The sequence below is a fragment of the Eleutherodactylus coqui genome, chromosome 10 (assembly GCF_035609145.1).
Source record: "Eleutherodactylus coqui strain aEleCoq1 chromosome 10, aEleCoq1.hap1, whole genome shotgun sequence".
NCBI lineage: Eukaryota > Metazoa > Chordata > Amphibia > Anura > Eleutherodactylidae > Eleutherodactylus > Eleutherodactylus coqui.
Genome location: NC_089846.1, coordinates 69,081,204 through 69,103,085, shown reverse-complemented (window position 1 = coordinate 69,103,085; position 21,882 = coordinate 69,081,204).

The window sequence follows — 21,882 nt, the reverse complement described above, 5'->3', positions numbered from 1 at the left end:
CCACTTGTAAAGAACCCCAGTCTGACTGGGGCATGCAGTGTGGGCCGAAGCCCACCTGCATTAAGCACGACATTACTACCTCAGCTGTGTTGGGCAATGCAATGGGATATTTTTATGTACCGCCGTTGGGTTCCAGGGAGCCACCCATGCTGTGGGTCCACAGAGAATTATAAATGCATCTGAAAGCACATCTAAAGAACCACAGTCAGACTGGGGCATGCAGTGTGGGCCGAAGCCCACCTGCATTAAGCACGACATTACTACCTCAGCTGTGTTGGGCAATGCAATGGGATATTTTTGTGTATCGCCGGTGGGTTCCAGGGAGCCACCCATGCTGTAGGTGCACACAGAGTTTAACCTACATGTGTCCACTTGTAAAGAACCCCAGTCTGACTGGGGCATGCAGTGTGGGCCGAAGCCCACCTGCATTAAGCACGACATTACTACCTCAGCTGTGTTGGGCAATGCAATGGGATATTTCTATGTACCGCCGGTGGCTTCCTGGCACCCACCCATGCTGTGGGTCCACAGGGAATTATAAATGCATCTATTTCCACTTGTAAAGAACCACAGTCAGACTGGGGCATGCAGTGTGGGCCGAAGCCCACCTGCATTAAGCACGACATTACTACCTCAGCTGTGTTGGGCAATGCAATGGGATATTTTTGTGTATCGCCGGTGGGTTCCAGGGAGCCACCCATGCTGTCGGTCGACAGGGACTTCACAATAGGGAGTTGTACCTGCCTGTGTCTATGAATTAAAAAGCCCGGTCTGACTGGGGCATGCAGAGACACCTTGACAGAATGAATAGTGTGTGGCACATAGGTTCCCCATTGCTATGCCCACGTGTGCAGCTCCTGATGGCGGTGGCACAGGATTCTATTTCTCATTGCTTCTGTACAGCATTGTGGGCTATCGCCCCGCCCCTTTTAAAGAGGGTCGCTGCCTAGCCGTGCCAACCCTCTGCAGTGTGTGCCTGCGGTTCCTCGTCATGGCAGGCGCACTTCTAAATAGACATGAGGGTGGTGTGGCATGAGGGCAGCTGAAGGCTGCGCAGGGACACTTTGGGGTGCGCTGTGGGGGGGAGGGGGGGGCGGTTGGGCAGCATGTAACCCAGGAGAAGTGGCAGTGGAGTGTCATGCAGGCAGTGATTGTGCTTTGTTGGAGGTAGTGTGGTGCTTAGCAAAGGTATGCCATGCTAATGAGGGCTTTTCAGAAGTAAAAGATTTTGGGAGGGGGGGGGCCCACTCTTGCCGGTATTGTGGCTTAATAGTGGGACCTGTGAACTTGAGATGCAGCCCAACATGTAGCCCCTCGCCTGCCCTATCCGTTGCTGTGTCGTTCACATCACTTTCTTGAATTGCCCAGATTTTCACACAAGGAAACCTTAGCGAAATACAAAAATGCTCGGGTCGCCCATTGACTTCAATGGGGTTCGTTACTCGAAACGAACCCTCGAGCATCGCGAAAAGTTCGTCCCGAGTAACGAGCACCCGAGCATTTTGGTGCTCGCTCATCTCTACTAGATATATATCTATGCAGTAAGATACATTAGATAGATAGATAGATAGATAGATAGATAGATAGATAGATAGATAGACTGTATATAAGCCTGCAAGTCTTGCACTTGAAGCAGCTTTATGATGTCATTAAGGCTCGATGGTGACACGCGCACCCGGAACAAGGACCACAGGTTGTTAGCGGCCATTTTTCCGTCAGTCTCCACTGGAGCTAGAAGTGAGCAGACAGATACTCCTATAGACGCTGCTGGAGCCAGATCATTTGTCTCTGTAACGGACAACGTTTGAAATTCGCCCTTAAGCGGGAGACGGCAGCCTACAACAGGCAAATTGATCGCTGCTTATCACTTCTTTTGAGGTAGGTACAGTTATTCCAGATAGGGGAATGGGTATGTTAAGTTATTCCAGGGAGGGGAATGCTTATGGGCAAGGCTTTATGCTTGATCAGAGGCGGATGAAGTGGCATAAAAGGCTCGGCCTACACCATGACCATGCCACTCGTCAACCCAAAGTGAATATGAGCCACACAGGTTGGTTGAAATGGCGCAACATGAATGATGGAACCTGCATCCAAGCGTCCCAGGATGCATTGCAGCGAAAACGTTCAACAATGTTCAGCGTGACCAATGTTTCTATCTTGGAAAATGAAATCGCATGCTGTATGGAGTGTTTTTGACATATCTTGTCTCAGGATTTGCTTGCAGTCCTACCATATCCCACAAAATGCAGAAGTGCAGTCAATGCAGCTTTTTACCTAAAATGGTAAAAATTGGTCAAAGCCTCATGCAGTTTATTACCTGTCCCTGGAATAACATCAATGGCAATTATAAGAATAATGCTGATAATAATACAAATTTTGTATGTCTGTTTTCAGCCCTACAAAACCATAACTATAGAAGTTTAACTTTATACTTAAAGCTAGATATTTGTAGAAATATCTATATTGATATATAACTATCTATTTATATAGCTAGATATTAGAGATGAGCGAACGTACTCGTCCGAGCTTGATATCCGTGCGAATATCAGGGTGTTCGGGATGCTCGTTACTCGTAACGAGTACCACGCGGTGTTCCGGTTACTTTCAGTTTCCTCTTTGAGACGTTAGCGCGCTTTTCTGGCCAATTGAAAGACAGGGAAGGCATTACAACTTCCCCCTGTGACGTTCAAGCCCTATACCACCCCCCTGCTGTGAGTGGCTGGGGCGATCAGATGTCACCCGAGTATAAAAATCAGCCCCTCCCGCGGCTCGGCTCAGATGCCTTGTGAGTTAGCTGAGGGACAGTGGTATCGTGCTGGAGCTGTTGTAGGGAGAGCGTTAGAAGTTCTCCTTCTCAGGGCCACATCTAATAGTGTGCAGTACTGTGTTAGCACTGTATTTTTTTTTTTTTTTTCAAAATTGGATCTGCAGAGCATTGCGCCCTGCAATAGGGACAGAAGTGGTGGTTAGGCAGGGAGAGTGTTAGCAGTGAGTGTAGGCTTCAAGAACCCCATCGGTCCTTTCTAGGGCCACATCTATCCGTGTGCAGTACTGTCCAGGCTGCTGTTAGCAGTGTTGCATATTTTTTTTTCTTCTCAAAACCGGCTGTGCAGACCATTGCACCCGGCATTAATACTACAGGGATAGAATTGTGTAGGCAGGGCCAGAAGACATACATTATTCATTGAATAGACGCAGTGTGGCTTGTCCTTTGAAAAACAAGGGAAAAAAATTCTATTTCGCCTGCCTCTGACAGTCCTCAGGGCTCTGGGTACGTGTGTGCTGCGTGCAGAACGTTAAAAAAAATCAGACGCAGCCAGCTACGTTTTACTGCAGGCTTGCGCCAATTTTTTTCCTGCATGGGAAATCCCTGATCTGCTGGAGCGAATAACTTTGCATCACTGCAGTTCTCTGACACATTTGCAGGGCCACAACACAGTTATTACACTTAGTAGTATTCATTGAATACACGCAGTGTGGCTTGTCCTTTTGAAAAACAAGGGAAAAAATTCTATTTTGGCTGCAGGCTTGCGCCAATTTTTTTCCTGCATGGGAAATCCCTGATCTGCTGGAGCGAATAACTTTGCATCACTGCAGTTCTCTGACACATTTGCAGGGCCACAACACAGTTATTAAACTTAGTAGTATTCATTGAATACACGCAGTGTGGCTTGTCCTTTTGAAAAACAAGGGAAAAAATTCTATTTTGGCTGCAGGCTTGCGCCAATTTTTTTCCTGCATGGGAAATCCCTGATCTGCTGGAGCGAATAACTTTGCATCACTGCAGTTCTCTGACACATTTGCAGGGCCACAACACAGTTATTAAACTTAGTAGTATTCATTGAATACACGCAGTGTGGCTTGTCCTTTTGAAAAACAAGGGAAAAAATTCTATTTTGGCTGCAGGCTTGCGCCAATTTTTTTCCTGCATGGGAAATCCCTGATCTGCTGGAGCGAATAACTTTGCATCACTGCAGTTCTCTGACACATTTGCAGGGCCACAACACAGTTATTAAACTTAGTAGTATTCATTGAATACACGCAGTGTGGCTTGTCCTTTTGAAAAACAAGGGAAAAAATTCTATTTCGCCTGCCTCTGACAGTCCTCAGGGCTCTGGGTACGTGTGTGCTGCGTGGAGAACGTTAAAAAATCAGACGCAACCAGCTACGTTTTACTGCAGGCTTGCGCCACTTTCTTTCCTGCCTGAGAAATCAAATCACTGGTAATACACCATGCTGAGGGGTAGGGGTAGGCCTATAGGACGTGGACGCGGGCGAGGACGCGGAGGCCCAAGTCAGGCTGTGGGCACAGGCCGAGCCAGTGCGGTGTCCAGGGGTAGAGGCAAGGCCAGACCGAATAATCCACCAACTGGTTCCCAAAGCGCCCCCTCGCGCCATGCCACCCTGCACAGGTCAAGGTGCTCTACGGTGTGGCAGTTTATCACAGAGACGCCTGACGACCGACGAACAGTGGTGTGCAACCTTTGTCGCGCCAAGATCAGCTGGGGAGGCACCACCAACAGCATGCGCAGGCATATGATGGCCAAGCACCCCACAAGGTGGGACGATGCCCGTTCACCGCCTCCGGTTTGCACCACTGCCTCTCCCCCTGTGCCCGAACCCCCCTCTGAGGACACAGGCACTACCGTCTCCTGGCCTGCACCCACACCCTCACCTCCGCTGTCCTCGGCCCCATCCAGCAATGTCTCTCAGCGTAGCGTCCAGACGTCGCTAGTGCCACAGTTTGAGCGCAAGCGCAAGTACGACGCGACGCACCCGCACGCTCAAGCGTTAAACGTGCACATTGCAAAATTGATAAGCCTAGAGATGCTGCCGTATAGGCTTGTGGAAACGGAGGCTTTCAAAAGCATGATGGCGGCGGCTGCCCCGCACTACTCGGTTCCCAGTCGCCACTACTTTTCTCGATGTGCCGTCCCAGGCCTGCACGACCACGTCTCCCGCAACATTGTACGCGCCCTCACCAACGCGGTTACTGCCAAGGTCCACTTAACAACAGACACGTGGACAAGCACAGGCGGGCAGGGCCACTATATCTCCCTGACGGCACATTGGGTCAATTTAGTGGAGGCTGGGACAGAGTCAGAGCCTGGGACCGCTCACGTCCTACCCACCCCCAGAATTGCGGGCCACAGCTCGGTGGTGGTATCTCCGGCGGTGTATGCTTCCTCCACTAAAGCACCTTCCTCCTCCTCCTCCAACGCAACCTCTGTCTCGCAATCAAGATGTGTCAGCAGCACGTCGCCAGCAGTCGGTGTCACGCGGCGTGGCAGCACAGCGGTGGGCAAGCGTCAGCAGGCCGTGCTGAAACTACTCAGCTTAGGAGAGAAGAGGCACACGGCCCACGAACTGCTGCAGGGTCTGACAGAGCAGACCGACGGCTGACTTGCGCCGCTGAGCCTCCAACCGGGCATGGTCGTGTGTGACAACGGCCGTAAGCTGGTGGCGGCTCTGCAGCTCGGCAGCCTCACGCACGTGCCATGCCTGGCCCATGTCTTTAATTTGGTGGTTCAGCGCTTTCTGAAAAGCTACCCCCACTTGTCATACCTGCTCGGAAAGGTGCGCCAGCTCTGCGCACATTTCCGCAAATCCCACACGCACGCTGCCACCCTGCGGACACTGCAACATAGGTTTAATCTGCCAGTGCACCGACTGCTGTGCGACGTGCCCACACAGTGGAACTCTACGCTCCACATGTTGGCCAGACTCTATGAGCAGCGTAGAGCTATAGTGGAATACCAACTCCAACTTGCGCGGTGCAGTGGGAGTCAGCCTCCTCAATTATTTACAGAAGAGTGGCCCTGGTTGGCAGCCATCTGCCAGGTCCTTGGAAAATTTGAGGAGTCTACCCAGGTGGTGAGCGGCGAAGCTGCAATCATTAGCGTCACCATTCCTCTGCTATGCATCTTGAGAAGTTCCCTGCAAAGCATAAAGGCAGACGCTTTGCGCTTGGAAACAGAGCCGGGGGAAGACAGTATGTCGCTGGATAGTCAGAGCACCCTCCTGTCTATATCTCAGCGCGGTGAGGAGGAGGAGGAGGAGGAGGAGGAAGAAGATGAGGAGGAGGGGGAAGAGACATCTTGGCCCACTGCTGACGGTACCCATGCTGCTTGCCTGTCATCCTTTCAGCGTGTATGGCCTGAGGAGGAGGAAGAGGAGGAGGAGGAGGATCCTGAAAGTGATCTTCCTAGTGAAGACAGCCATGTGTTGCGTACAGGTACCCTGGCACACATGGCTGACTTCATGTTAGGATGCCTTTCTCGTGACCCTCGCGTTATACGCATTCTGGCCACTACGGATTACTGGGTGTACACACTGCTCGACCCACGGTATAAGGAGAGCCTTTGCACTCTCATTCCCGAAGAGGAAAGGGGTTCGAGAATGATGCTATACCACAGGGCGCTGGTGGACAAACTGATGGTAAACTTCCCATCCGACAGCGCTAGTGGCAGAAGGCGCCGTTCCGAGGGCCAGGTAGCAGGGGAGGCGCAGAGATCATGCAGCATGTACAGCGCAGGCAGGGGAACATTCTCCAAGGCCTTTGCCAGCTTTATGGCTCCCCAGCAAGACTGTGTCACCGCTCCCCAGTCAAGGCTGAGTCTGCGGGAGCACTGTAAAAGGATGGTGAGGGAGTACGTAGCCGATCGCACAACCGTCCTCCGTGACGCCTCTGCCACCTACAACTACTGGGTGTCGAAGCTGAACACGTGGCCTGAACTCGCGCTGTATGCCCTGGAGGTGCTTGCTTGTCCTGCGGCTAGCGTCTTGTCAGAGAGTGTGTTTAGTGTGGCTGGGGGAATCATCACGGATAAGCGTACCCACCTGTCAACCGACAGTGCCAACAAGCTTACACTCATCAAGATGAACAAAGCCTGGATTTCCCCAGACTTCTCTTCTGCACCAGCGGACAGCAGCGATACCTAAGCAATACGTATTCTGCACCCGCGGATGGGAGCATCGTTCTCTCTCACCATCCAAAACGGGGACATTTCTGCTTCATCAATCTGTGTATAATAATCCTCCTCCTCCTCCTCCTGCTCCTCCTCCTGAAACCTGACGTAATCAGGCCGAACGGGCAATTTTTCTTAGGGCCACAAGGCTCACTCATATAATTTTTCTAAACAATTTTTATACGTTTCAATGCTCTTAAAACCGTTGAAACTTTAACGTGAACCAATTTTTCGTTCAACTGGGCTGCCTCCAGGCCTAGTTACCACTTAAGCCACATTAACCAAAGCGATTAATAGGTTTCACCTGCCCTCTTGGTTGGCATTGGCCAATTTTTTGGATGTACATTAGTACTGTTGATACAGCAATTTTTGTGGCCCCTCGCCTACAGTGTAATCATAGCAATTTCTATGTTCTTCGCCTGCACTCATGGTACAGAAAGGTGTGTGGGGTTGGCCCACACTTTAGCTACATAAATGTAACTTGTGCCTTGTCTGTACTGCAGCTACTGAAATGGAACGAAGACTGCGCTCCCACTATACTGCTGCTTCGGAATTGTTACTGGGGCCTGTCTTGAGTGCTACTATTACTGAAATGGAACGCATACTGTGCTCCCCCTATAATGCTGCTAGTGATATGTTAGTGGGGCCTGTCCTAATGCTATGGCTGAAATGTTACTAATTATGGGCTCTGCCTATACCGCTGCTAATGGTATGTCTCTGGGGTGTGGAAACAGAGGCTTCACAAAGACATGATGGCGGCGAGGCCATTTCCCACCAACGCTGTTACTGTTAAGGTACATATAACCACGGACACGTGGAGAGGACACGTAGTGCCTCAAAAACATCCCCCGCCACAGCCCACTTAATCCTGGCCACATTCCGAAAACCAACAAAATAAAACCGCGCTACTAGGTCTGCAGTCACCAACACATTACCACCAACGCGGTTACTGTTAAGGTACATATTACCAGTCTGACTGGGGCATGCAGTGTGGGCCGAAGCCCACATGCATTAAGCACGACATTACTACCTCAGCTGTGTTGGGCAATGCAATGGGATATTTTTATGTACCGCCGGTGGGTTCCAGGGAGCCACCCATGCTGTAGGTGCACACGGAGTTTAACCTACATGTGTCCACTTGTAAAGAACCCCAGTCTGACTGGGGCATGCAGTGTGGGCCGAAGCCCACCTGCATTAAGCACGACATTACTACCTCAGCTGTGTTGGGCAATGCAATGGGATATTTTTATGTACCGCCGTTGGGTTCCAGGGAGCCACCCATGCTGTGGGTCCACAGAGAATTATAAATGCATCTGAAAGCACATCTAAAGAACCACAGTCAGACTGGGGCATGCAGTGTGGGCCGAAGCCCACCTGCATTAAGCACGACATTACTACCTCAGCTGTGTTGGGCAATGCAATGGGATATTTTTGTGTATCGCCGGTGGGTTCCAGGGAGCCACCCATGCTGTAGGTGCACACAGAGTTTAACCTACATGTGTCCACTTGTAAAGAACCCCAGTCTGACTGGGGCATGCAGTGTGGGCCGAAGCCCACCTGCATTAAGCACGACATTACTACCTCAGCTGTGTTGGGCAATGCAATGGGATATTTCTATGTACCGCCGGTGGCTTCCTGGCACCCACCCATGCTGTGGGTCCACAGGGAATTATAAATGCATCTATTTCCACTTGTAAAGAACCACAGTCAGACTGGGGCATGCAGTGTGGGCCGAAGCCCACCTGCATTAAGCACGACATTACTACCTCAGCTGTGTTGGGCAATGCAATGGGATATTTTTGTGTATCGCCGGTGGGTTCCAGGGAGCCACCCATGCTGTCGGTCGACAGGGACTTCACAATAGGGAGTTGTACCTGCCTGTGTCTATGAATTAAAAAGCCCGGTCTGACTGGGGCATGCAGAGACACCTTGACAGAATGAATAGTGTGTGGCACATAGGTTCCCCATTGCTATGCCCACGTGTGCAGCTCCTGATGGCGGTGGCACAGGATTCTATTTCTCATTGCTTCTGTACAGCATTGTGGGCTATCGCCCCGCCCCTTTTAAAGAGGGTCGCTGCCTAGCCGTGCCAACCCTCTGCAGTGTGTGCCTGCGGTTCCTCGTCATGGCAGGCGCACTTCTAAATAGACATGAGGGTGGTGTGGCATGAGGGCAGCTGAAGGCTGCGCAGGGACACTTTGGGGTGCGCTGTGGGGGGGAGGGGGGGGCGGTTGGGCAGCATGTAACCCAGGAGAAGTGGCAGTGGAGTGTCATGCAGGCAGTGATTGTGCTTTGTTGGAGGTAGTGTGGTGCTTAGCAAAGGTATGCCATGCTAATGAGGGCTTTTCAGAAGTAAAAGATTTTGGGAGGGGGGGGGCCCACTCTTGCCGGTATTGTGGCTTAATAGTGGGACCTGTGAACTTGAGATGCAGCCCAACATGTAGCCCCTCGCCTGCCCTATCCGTTGCTGTGTCGTTCACATCACTTTCTTGAATTGCCCAGATTTTCACACAAGGAAACCTTAGCGAAATACAAAAATGCTCGGGTCGCCCATTGACTTCAATGGGGTTCGTTACTCGAAACGAACCCTCGAGCATCGCGAAAAGTTCGTCCCGAGTAACGAGCACCCGAGCATTTTGGTGCTCGCTCATCTCTACTAGATATATATCTATGCAGTAAGATACATTAGATAGATAGATAGATAGATAGATAGATAGATAGATAGACTGTATATAAGCCTGCAAGTCTTGCACTTGAAGCAGCTTTATGATGTCATTAAGGCTCGATGGTGACACGCGCACCCGGAACAAGGACCACAGGTTGTTAGCGGCCATTTTTCCGTCAGTCTCCACTGGAGCTAGAAGTGAGCAGACAGATACTCCTATAGACGCTGCTGGAGCCAGATCATTTGTCTCTGTAACGGACAACGTTTGAAATTCGCCCTTAAGCGGGAGACGGCAGCCTACAACAGGCAAATTGATCGCTGCTTATCACTTCTTTTGAGGTAGGTACAGTTATTCCAGATAGGGGAATGGGTATGTTAAGTTATTCCAGGGAGGGGAATGCTTATGGGCAAGGCTTTATGCTTGATCAGAGGCGGATGAAGTGGCATAAAAGGCTCGGCCTACACCATGACCATGCCACTCGTCAACCCAAAGTGAATATGAGCCACACAGGTTGGTTGAAATGGCGCAACATGAATGATGGAACCTGCATCCAAGCGTCCCAGGATGCATTGCAGCGAAAACGTTCAACAATGTTCAGCGTGACCAATGTTTCTATCTTGGAAAATGAAATCGCATGCTGTATGGAGTGTTTTTGACATATCTTGTCTCAGGATTTGCTTGCAGTCCTACCATATCCCACAAAATGCAGAAGTGCAGTCAATGCAGCTTTTTACCTAAAATGGTAAAAATTGGTCAAAGCCTCATGCAGTTTATTACCTGTCCCTGGAATAACATCAATGGCAATTATAAGAATAATGCTGATAATAATACAAATTTTGTATGTCTGTTTTCAGCCCTACAAAACCATAACTATAGAAGTTTAACTTTATACTTAAAGCTAGATATTTGTAGAAATATCTATATTGATATATAACTATCTATTTATATAGCTAGATATTAGAGATGAGCGAACGTACTCGTCCGAGCTTGATATCCGTGCGAATATCAGGGTGTTCGGGATGCTCGTTACTCGTAACGAGTACCACGCGGTGTTCCGGTTACTTTCAGTTTCCTCTTTGAGACGTTAGCGCGCTTTTCTGGCCAATTGAAAGACAGGGAAGGCATTACAACTTCCCCCTGTGACGTTCAAGCCCTATACCACCCCCCTGCTGTGAGTGGCTGGGGCGATCAGATGTCACCCGAGTATAAAAATCAGCCCCTCCCGCGGCTCGGCTCAGATGCCTTGTGAGTTAGCTGAGGGACAGTGGTATCGTGCTGGAGCTGTTGTAGGGAGAGCGTTAGAAGTTCTCCTTCTCAGGGCCACATCTAATAGTGTGCAGTACTGTGTTAGCACTGTATTTTTTTTTTTTTTTTCAAAATTGGATCTGCAGAGCATTGCGCCCTGCAATAGGGACAGAAGTGGTGGTTAGGCAGGGAGAGTGTTAGCAGTGAGTGTAGGCTTCAAGAACCTCATCGGTCCTTTCTAGGGCCACATCTATCCGTGTGCAGTACTGTCCAGGCTGCTGTTAGCAGTGTTGCATATTTTTTTTTCTTCTCAAAACCGGCTGTGCAGACCATTGCACCCGGCATTAATACTACAGGGATAGAATTGTGTAGGCAGGGCCAGAAGACATACATTATTCATTGAATAGACGCAGTGTGGCTTGTCCTTTGAAAAACAAGGGAAAAAAATTCTATTTCGCCTGCCTCTGACAGTCCTCAGGGCTCTGGGTACGTGTGTGCTGCGTGCAGAACGTTAAAAAAAATCAGACGCAGCCAGCTACGTTTTACTGCAGGCTTGCGCCAATTTTTTTCCTGCATGGGAAATCCCTGATCTGCTGGAGCGAATAACTTTGCATCACTGCAGTTCTCTGACACATTTGCAGGGCCACAACACAGTTATTACACTTAGTAGTATTCATTGAATACACGCAGTGTGGCTTGTCCTTTTGAAAAACAAGGGAAAAAATTCTATTTTGGCTGCAGGCTTGCGCCAATTTTTTTCCTGCATGGGAAATCCCTGATCTGCTGGAGCGAATAACTTTGCATCACTGCAGTTCTCTGACACATTTGCAGGGCCACAACACAGTTATTAAACTTAGTAGTATTCATTGAATACACGCAGTGTGGCTTGTCCTTTTGAAAAACAAGGGAAAAAATTCTATTTTGGCTGCAGGCTTGCGCCAATTTTTTTCCTGCATGGGAAATCCCTGATCTGCTGGAGCGAATAACTTTGCATCACTGCAGTTCTCTGACACATTTGCAGGGCCACAACACAGTTATTAAACTTAGTAGTATTCATTGAATACACGCAGTGTGGCTTGTCCTTTTGAAAAACAAGGGAAAAAATTCTATTTTGGCTGCAGGCTTGCGCCAATTTTTTTCCTGCATGGGAAATCCCTGATCTGCTGGAGCGAATAACTTTGCATCACTGCAGTTCTCTGACACATTTGCAGGGCCACAACACAGTTATTAAACTTAGTAGTATTCATTGAATACACGCAGTGTGGCTTGTCCTTTTGAAAAACAAGGGAAAAAATTCTATTTCGCCTGCCTCTGACAGTCCTCAGGGCTCTGGGTACGTGTGTGCTGCGTGGAGAACGTTAAAAAATCAGACGCAACCAGCTACGTTTTACTGCAGGCTTGCGCCACTTTCTTTCCTGCCTGAGAAATCAAATCACTGGTAATACACCATGCTGAGGGGTAGGGGTAGGCCTATAGGACGTGGACGCGGGCGAGGACGCGGAGGCCCAAGTCAGGCTGTGGGCACAGGCCGAGCCAGTGCGGTGTCCAGGGGTAGAGGCAAGGCCAGACCGAATAATCCACCAACTGGTTCCCAAAGCGCCCCCTCGCGCCATGCCACCCTGCACAGGTCAAGGTGCTCTACGGTGTGGCAGTTTATCACAGAGACGCCTGACGACCGACGAACAGTGGTGTGCAACCTTTGTCGCGCCAAGATCAGCTGGGGAGGCACCACCAACAGCATGCGCAGGCATATGATGGCCAAGCACCCCACAAGGTGGGACGATGCCCGTTCACCGCCTCCGGTTTGCACCACTGCCTCTCCCCCTGTGCCCGAACCCCCCTCTGAGGACACAGGCACTACCGTCTCCTGGCCTGCACCCACACCCTCACCTCCGCTGTCCTCGGCCCCATCCAGCAATGTCTCTCAGCGTAGCGTCCAGACGTCGCTAGTGCCACAGTTTGAGCGCAAGCGCAAGTACGACGCGACGCACCCGCACGCTCAAGCGTTAAACGTGCACATTGCAAAATTGATAAGCCTAGAGATGCTGCCGTATAGGCTTGTGGAAACGGAGGCTTTCAAAAGCATGATGGCGGCGGCTGCCCCGCACTACTCGGTTCCCAGTCGCCACTACTTTTCTCGATGTGCCGTCCCAGGCCTGCACGACCACGTCTCCCGCAACATTGTACGCGCCCTCACCAACGCGGTTACTGCCAAGGTCCACTTAACAACAGACACGTGGACAAGCACAGGCGGGCAGGGCCACTATATCTCCCTGACGGCACATTGGGTCAATTTAGTGGAGGCTGGGACAGAGTCAGAGCCTGGGACCGCTCACGTCCTACCCACCCCCAGAATTGCGGGCCACAGCTCGGTGGTGGTATCTCCGGCGGTGTATGCTTCCTCCACTAAAGCACCTTCCTCCTCCTCCTCCAACGCAACCTCTGTCTCGCAATCAAGATGTGTCAGCAGCACGTCGCCAGCAGTCGGTGTCACGCGGCGTGGCAGCACAGCGGTGGGCAAGCGTCAGCAGGCCGTGCTGAAACTACTCAGCTTAGGAGAGAAGAGGCACACGGCCCACGAACTGCTGCAGGGTCTGACAGAGCAGACCGACGGCTGACTTGCGCCGCTGAGCCTCCAACCGGGCATGGTCGTGTGTGACAACGGCCGTAAGCTGGTGGCGGCTCTGCAGCTCGGCAGCCTCACGCACGTGCCATGCCTGGCCCATGTCTTTAATTTGGTGGTTCAGCGCTTTCTGAAAAGCTACCCCCACTTGTCATACCTGCTCGGAAAGGTGCGCCAGCTCTGCGCACATTTCCGCAAATCCCACACGCACGCTGCCACCCTGCGGACACTGCAACATAGGTTTAATCTGCCAGTGCACCGACTGCTGTGCGACGTGCCCACACAGTGGAACTCTACGCTCCACATGTTGGCCAGACTCTATGAGCAGCGTAGAGCTATAGTGGAATACCAACTCCAACTTGCGCGGTGCAGTGGGAGTCAGCCTCCTCAATTATTTACAGAAGAGTGGCCCTGGTTGGCAGCCATCTGCCAGGTCCTTGGAAAATTTGAGGAGTCTACCCAGGTGGTGAGCGGCGAAGCTGCAATCATTAGCGTCACCATTCCTCTGCTATGCATCTTGAGAAGTTCCCTGCAAAGCATAAAGGCAGACGCTTTGCGCTTGGAAACAGAGCCGGGGGAAGACAGTATGTCGCTGGATAGTCAGAGCACCCTCCTGTCTATATCTCAGCGCGGTGAGGAGGAGGAGGAGGAGGAGGAGGAAGAAGATGAGGAGGAGGGGGAAGAGACATCTTGGCCCACTGCTGACGGTACCCATGCTGCTTGCCTGTCATCCTTTCAGCGTGTATGGCCTGAGGAGGAGGAAGAGGAGGAGGAGGAGGATCCTGAAAGTGATCTTCCTAGTGAAGACAGCCATGTGTTGCGTACAGGTACCCTGGCACACATGGCTGACTTCATGTTAGGATGCCTTTCTCGTGACCCTCGCGTTATACGCATTCTGGCCACTACGGATTACTGGGTGTACACACTGCTCGACCCACGGTATAAGGAGAGCCTTTGCACTCTCATTCCCGAAGAGGAAAGGGGTTCGAGAATGATGCTATACCACAGGGCGCTGGTGGACAAACTGATGGTAAACTTCCCATCCGACAGCGCTAGTGGCAGAAGGCGCCGTTCCGAGGGCCAGGTAGCAGGGGAGGCGCAGAGATCATGCAGCATGTACAGCGCAGGCAGGGGAACATTCTCCAAGGCCTTTGCCAGCTTTATGGCTCCCCAGCAAGACTGTGTCACCGCTCCCCAGTCAAGGCTGAGTCTGCGGGAGCACTGTAAAAGGATGGTGAGGGAGTACGTAGCCGATCGCACAACCGTCCTCCGTGACGCCTCTGCCACCTACAACTACTGGGTGTCGAAGCTGAACACGTGGCCTGAACTCGCGCTGTATGCCCTGGAGGTGCTTGCTTGTCCTGCGGCTAGCGTCTTGTCAGAGAGTGTGTTTAGTGTGGCTGGGGGAATCATCACGGATAAGCGTACCCACCTGTCAACCGACAGTGCCAACAAGCTTACACTCATCAAGATGAACAAAGCCTGGATTTCCCCAGACTTCTCTTCTGCACCAGCGGACAGCAGCGATACCTAAGCAATACGTATTCTGCACCCGCGGATGGGAGCATCGTTCTCTCTCACCATCCAAAACGGGGACATTTCTGCTTCATCAATCTGTGTATAATAATCCTCCTCCTCCTCCTCCTGGTCCTCCTCCTGAAACCTGACGTAATCAGGCCGAACGGGCAATTTTTCTTAGGGCCACAAGGCTCACTCATATAATTTTTCTAAACAATTTTTATACGTTTCAATGCTCTTAAAACCGTTGAAACTTTAACGTGAACCAATTTTTCGTTCAACTGGGCTGCCTCCAGGCCTAGTTACCACTTAAGCCACATTAACCAAAGCGATTAATAGGTTTCACCTGCCCTCTTGGTTGGCATTGGCCAATTTTTTGGATGTACATTAGTACTGTTGATACAGCAATTTTTGTGGCCCCTCGCCTACAGTGTAATCATAGCAATTTCTATGTTCTTCGCCTGCACTCATGGTACAGAAAGGTGTGTGGGGTTGGCCCACACTTTAGCTACATAAATGTAACTTGTGCCTTGTCTGTACTGCAGCTACTGAAATGGAACGAAGACTGCGCTCCCACTATACTGCTGCTTCGGAATTGTTACTGGGGCCTGTCTTGAGTGCTACTATTACTGAAATGGAACGCATACTGTGCTCCCCCTATAATGCTGCTAGTGATATGTTAGTGGGGCCTGTCCTAATGCTATGGCTGAAATGTTACTAATTATGGGCTCTGCCTATACCGCTGCTAATGGTATGTCTCTGGGGTGTGGAAACAGAGGCTTCACAAAGACATGATGGCGGCGAGGCCATTTCCCACCAACGCTGTTACTGTTAAGGTACATATAACCACGGACACGTGGAGAGGACACGTAGTGCCTCAAAAACATCCCCCGCCACAGCCCACTTAATCCTGGCCACATTCCGAAAACCAACAAAATAAAACCGCGCTACTAGGTCTGCAGTCACCAACACATTACCACCAACGCGGTTACTGTTAAGGTACATATTACCAGTCTGACTGGGGCATGCAGTGTGGGCCGAAGCCCACATGCATTAAGCACGACATTACTACCTCAGCTGTGTTGGGCAATGCAATGGGATATTTTTATGTACCGCCGGTGGGTTCCAGGGAGCCACCCATGCTGTAGGTGCACACGGAGTTTAACCTACATGTGTCCACTTGTAAAGAACCCCAGTCTGACTGGGGCATGCAGTGTGGGCCGAAGCCCACCTGCATTAAGCACGACATTACTACCTCAGCTGTGTTGGGCAATGCAATGGGATATTTTTATGTACCGCCGTTGGGTTCCAGGGAGCCACCCATGCTGTGGGTCCACAGAGAATTATAAATGCATCTGAAAGCACATCTAAAGAACCACAGTCAGACTGGGGCATGCAGTGTGGGCCGAAGCCCACCTGCATTAAGCACGACATTACTACCTCAGCTGTGTTGGGCAATGCAATGGGATATTTTTGTGTATCGCCGGTGGGTTCCAGGGAGCCACCCATGCTGTAGGTGCACACAGAGTTTAACCTACATGTGTCCACTTGTAAAGAACCCCAGTCTGACTGGGGCATGCAGTGTGGGCCGAAGCCCACCTGCATTAAGCACGACATTACTACCTCAGCTGTGTTGGGCAATGCAATGGGATATTTCTATGTACCGCCGGTGGCTTCCTGGCACCCACCCATGCTGTGGGTCCACAGGGAATTATAAATGCATCTATTTCCACTTGTAAAGAACCACAGTCAGACTGGGGCATGCAGTGTGGGCCGAAGCCCACCTGCATTAAGCACGACATTACTACCTCAGCTGTGTTGGGCAATGCAATGGGATATTTTTGTGTATCGCCGGTGGGTTCCAGGGAGCCACCCATGCTGTCGGTCGACAGGGACTTCACAATAGGGAGTTGTACCTGCCTGTGTCTATGAATTAAAAAGCCCGGTCTGACTGGGGCATGCAGAGACACCTTGACAGAATGAATAGTGTGTGGCACATAGGTTCCCCATTGCTATGCCCACGTGTGCAGCTCCTGATGGCGGTGGCACAGGATTCTATTTCTCATTGCTTCTGTACAGCATTGTGGGCTATCGCCCCGCCCCTTTTAAAGAGGGTCGCTGCCTAGCCGTGCCAACCCTCTGCAGTGTGTGCCTGCGGTTCCTCGTCATGGCAGGCGCACTTCTAAATAGACATGAGGGTGGTGTGGCATGAGGGCAGCTGAAGGCTGCGCAGGGACACTTTGGGGTGCGCTGTGGGGGGGAGGGGGGGGCGGTTGGGCAGCATGTAACCCAGGAGAAGTGGCAGTGGAGTGTCATGCAGGCAGTGATTGTGCTTTGTTGGAGGTAGTGTGGTGCTTAGCAAAGGTATGCCATGCTAATGAGGGCTTTTCAGAAGTAAAAGATTTTGGGAGGGGGGGGGGCCCACTCTTGCCGGTATTGTGGCTTAATAGTGGGACCTGTGAACTTGAGATGCAGCCCAACATGTAGCCCCTCGCCTGCCCTATCCGTTGCTGTGTCGTTCACATCACTTTCTTGAATTGCCCAGATTTTCACACAAGGAAACCTTAGCGAAATACAAAAATGCTCGGGTCGCCCATTGACTTCAATGGGGTTCGTTACTCGAAACGAACCCTCGAGCATCGCGAAAAGTTCGTCCCGAGTAACGAGCACCCGAGCATTTTGGTGCTCGCTCATCTCTACTAGATATATATCTATGCAGTAAGATACATTAGATAGATAGATAGATAGATAGATAGATAGATAGATAGATAGATAGATAGATAGATAGATAGACTGTATATAAGCCTGCAAGTCTTGCACTTGAAGCAGCTTTATGATGTCATTAAGGCTCGATGGTGACACGCGCACCCGGAACAAGGACCACAGGTTGTTAGCGGCCATTTTTCCGTCAGTCTCCACTGGAGCTAGAAGTGAGCAGACAGATACTCCTATAGACGCTGCTGGAGCCAGATCATTTGTCTCTGTAACGGACAACGTTTGAAATTCGCCCTTAAGCGGGAGACGGCAGCCTACAACAGGCAAATTGATCGCTGCTTATCACTTCTTTTGAGGTAGGTACAGTTATTCCAGATAGGGGAATGGGTATGTTAAGTTATTCCAGGGAGGGGAATGCTTATGGGCAAGGCTTTATGCTTGATCAGAGGCGGATGAAGTGGCATAAAAGGCTCGGCCTACACCATGACCATGCCACTCGTCAACCCAAAGTGAATATGAGCCACACAGGTTGGTTGAAATGGCGCAACATGAATGATGGAACCTGCATCCAAGCGTCCCAGGATGCATTGCAGCGAAAACGTTCAACAATGTTCAGCGTGACCAATGTTTCTATCTTGGAAAATGAAATCGCATGCTGTATGGAGTGTTTTTGACATATCTTGTCTCAGGATTTGCTTGCAGTCCTACCATATCCCACAAAATGCAGAAGTGCAGTCAATGCAGCTTTTTACCTAAAATGGTAAAAATTGGTCAAAGCCTCATGCAGTTTATTACCTGTCCCTGGAATAACATCAATGGCAATTATAAGAATAATGCTGATAATAATACAAATTTTGTATGTCTGTTTTCAGCCCTACAAAACCATAACTATAGAAGTTTAACTTTATACTTAAAGCTAGATATTTGTAGAAATATCTATATTGATATATAACTATCTATTTATATAGCTAGATATATATCTATGCAGTAAGATACATTAGATAGATAGATAGATAGACTGTATATAAGCCTGCAAGTCTTGCACTTGAAGCAGCTTTATGATGTCATTAAGGCTCGATGGTGACACGCGCACCCGGAACAAGGACCACAGGTTGTTAGCGGCCATTTTTCCGTTAGTCTCCACTGGAGCTAGAAGTAAGCAGACAGATACTCCTATAGACGCTGCTGGAGCCAGATCATTTGTCTCTGTGATGGACAACGTTTGAAATTCGCCCTTTAGCGGGAGACGGCAGCCTACAACAGTCAAATTGATCACTGCTTATCACTTCTTTTGTGGTAGGTACAGTTATTCCAGATAGGGGAATGGGTAGGTTAAGTTATTCCAGGGAGGGGAATGCTTATGGGCAAGGCTTTATGCTTGATCGGAGGCGGATGAAGTGGCATAAAAGGCTCGGCCTACACCATGACCATGCCACTCTTCAACCCAAAGTGAATATAAGCCACACAGGTTGGTTGAAATGGCGCAACATGAATGATGGAACCTGGATCCAAGCGTCCCAGGATGCATTGCAGCGAAAACGTTCAACAATGTTCAGCGTGACCAATGTTTCTATCTTGGAAAATGAAATTGCATGATGTATGGAGTGTATTTGACATATCTTGTCTCAGGATTTGCTTGCAGTCCTACCATATCCCACAAAATGCAGAAGTGCAGTCAATGCAGCTTTTTACCTAAAATGGTAAAAATTGGTCAAAGCCTCATGCGGTTTATTACCTGCCCCTGTAATAACATCAATGGCAATTATAAGAATAATGCTGATAATAATACAAATTTTGTATGTATGTTTTCAGCCCTACAAAACCATAACTATAGAAGTTTAAATTTATACGTAAAGCTAGATATTTGTAGAAATATCTATATTGATATATATCTAGCTATATAAATAGATAGTTATATATCTATGCAGTAAGATACATTAGATAGATAGATAGATAGATAGATAGATAGATAGATAGATAGATAGATAGATAGACTGTATATAAGCCTGCAAGTCTTGCACTTGAAGCGGCTTTATGATGTCACTAAGGCTCGATGGTGACACGCACACCCGGAACAAGGACCACAGGTTGTTAGCGGCCATTTTTCCGTCAGTCTCCACTGGAGCTAGAAGTGAGCTGACAGATACTGCTATAGACGCGGCTGGAGCCAGATCATTTGTCTCTGTGATGGACAACGTTTGAAATTCGCCCTTAAGCAGGAGACGGCAGCCTACAACAGTCAAATATATCGCGGCTTATCACTTCTTTTGAGGGAGGTACAGTTATTCCAGATAGGGGAATGGGTAGGTTAAGATATTCCAGGGTGGGGAATGCTTATGGGCAAGGCATTATGCTTGATCGGAGGCAGATGAAGTGGCAAAAAAGGCTCGGCCTACACCATGACCATGCCACTCTTCAACCCAAAGTGAATATGAGCCAGACAGGTTGGTTGAAATGGCGCAGCATGAATGATAGAACCTGGATCCAAGCGTCTCAGGATGCATTGCAGCGAAAACGTTCAACAATGTTTAGCGTGACCAATGTTTCTATCTTGGAAAATGAAATCGCATGATGTATGGAGTGTATTTGACATATCTTGCCTCAGGCTTTGCTTGCAGCCCTACCATATCGCACAAAATACAGAAGTGTAGTCAATGCAGCTTTTTACCTAAAATGGTAAAAATTGGTCAAAGCCTCATGCAGTTTATTACCTGCCCCTGGAATAACATCAATGGCAATTATAAGAATAATGCTGATAATATGACAAATTCTGTATGTCTGTTTTCAGCCTTACAAAACCCTAACTATAGAAGTTTAACTTTATACTTAAAGCTAGATATTTGTAGAAATATCTATATTGATATATAACTATCTAGTTATATAGCTAGATATATATCTATGCAGTAAGATACATTAGATAGATAGATAGATAGATAGATAGACTGTATATAAGCCTGCAAGTCTTGCACTTGAAGCAGCTTTATGATGTTATTAAGGCTCAATGGTGACACGCGCACCCGGAACAAGGACCACAGGTTGTTAGCGGCCATTTTTCCGTTAGTCTCCACTGGAGCTAGAAGTAAGCAGACAGATACTCCTATAGACGCTGCTGGAGCCAGATCATTTGTCTCTGTGATGGACAACGTTTGAAATTCGCCCTTTAGCGGGAGACGGCAGCCTACAACAGTCAAATTGATCACTGCTTATCACTTCTTTTGTGGTAGGTACAGTTATTCCAGATAGGGGAATGGGTAGGTTAAGTTATTCCAGGGAGGGGAATGCTTATGGGCAAGGCTTTATGCTTGATCGGAGGCGGATGAAGTGGCATAAAAGGCTCGGCCTACACCATGACCATGCCACTCTTCAACCCAAAGTGAATATAAGCCACACAGGTTGGTTGAAATGGCGCAACATGAATGATGGAACCTGGATCCAAGCGTCCCAGGATGCATTGCAGCGAAAACGTTCAACAATGTTCAGCGTGACCAATGTTTCTATCTTGGAAAATGAAATTGCATGATGTATGGAGTGTATTTGACATATCTTGTCTCAGGATTTGCTTGCAGTCCTACCATATCCCACAAAATGCAGAAGTGCAGTCAATGCAGCTTTTTACCTAAAATGGTAAAAATTGGTCAAAGCCTCATGCGGTTTATTACCTGCCCCTGTAATAACATCAATGGCAATTATAAGAATAATGCTGATAATAATACAAATTTTGTATGTATGTTATCAGCCCTTCAAAACCATAACTATAGAAGTTTAAATTTATACGTAAAGCTAGATATTTGTAGAAATATCTATATTGATATATATCTAGCTATATAAATAGATAGTTATATATCTATGCAGTAAGATACATTAGATAGATAGATAGATAGATAGATAGATAGATAGACTGTATATAAGCCTGCAAGTCTTGCACTTGAAGCAGCTTTATGATGTCATTAAGGCTCGATGGTGACACGCGCACCCGGAACAAGGACCACAGGTTGTTAGCGGCCATTTTTCCGTCAGTCTCCACTGGAGCTAGAAGTGAGCAGACAGATACTGCTATAGACGCGGCTGGAGCCAGATCATTTGTCTCTGTGATGGACAACGTTTGAAATTCGCCCTTAAGCGGGAGACGGCAGCCTACAACAGTCAA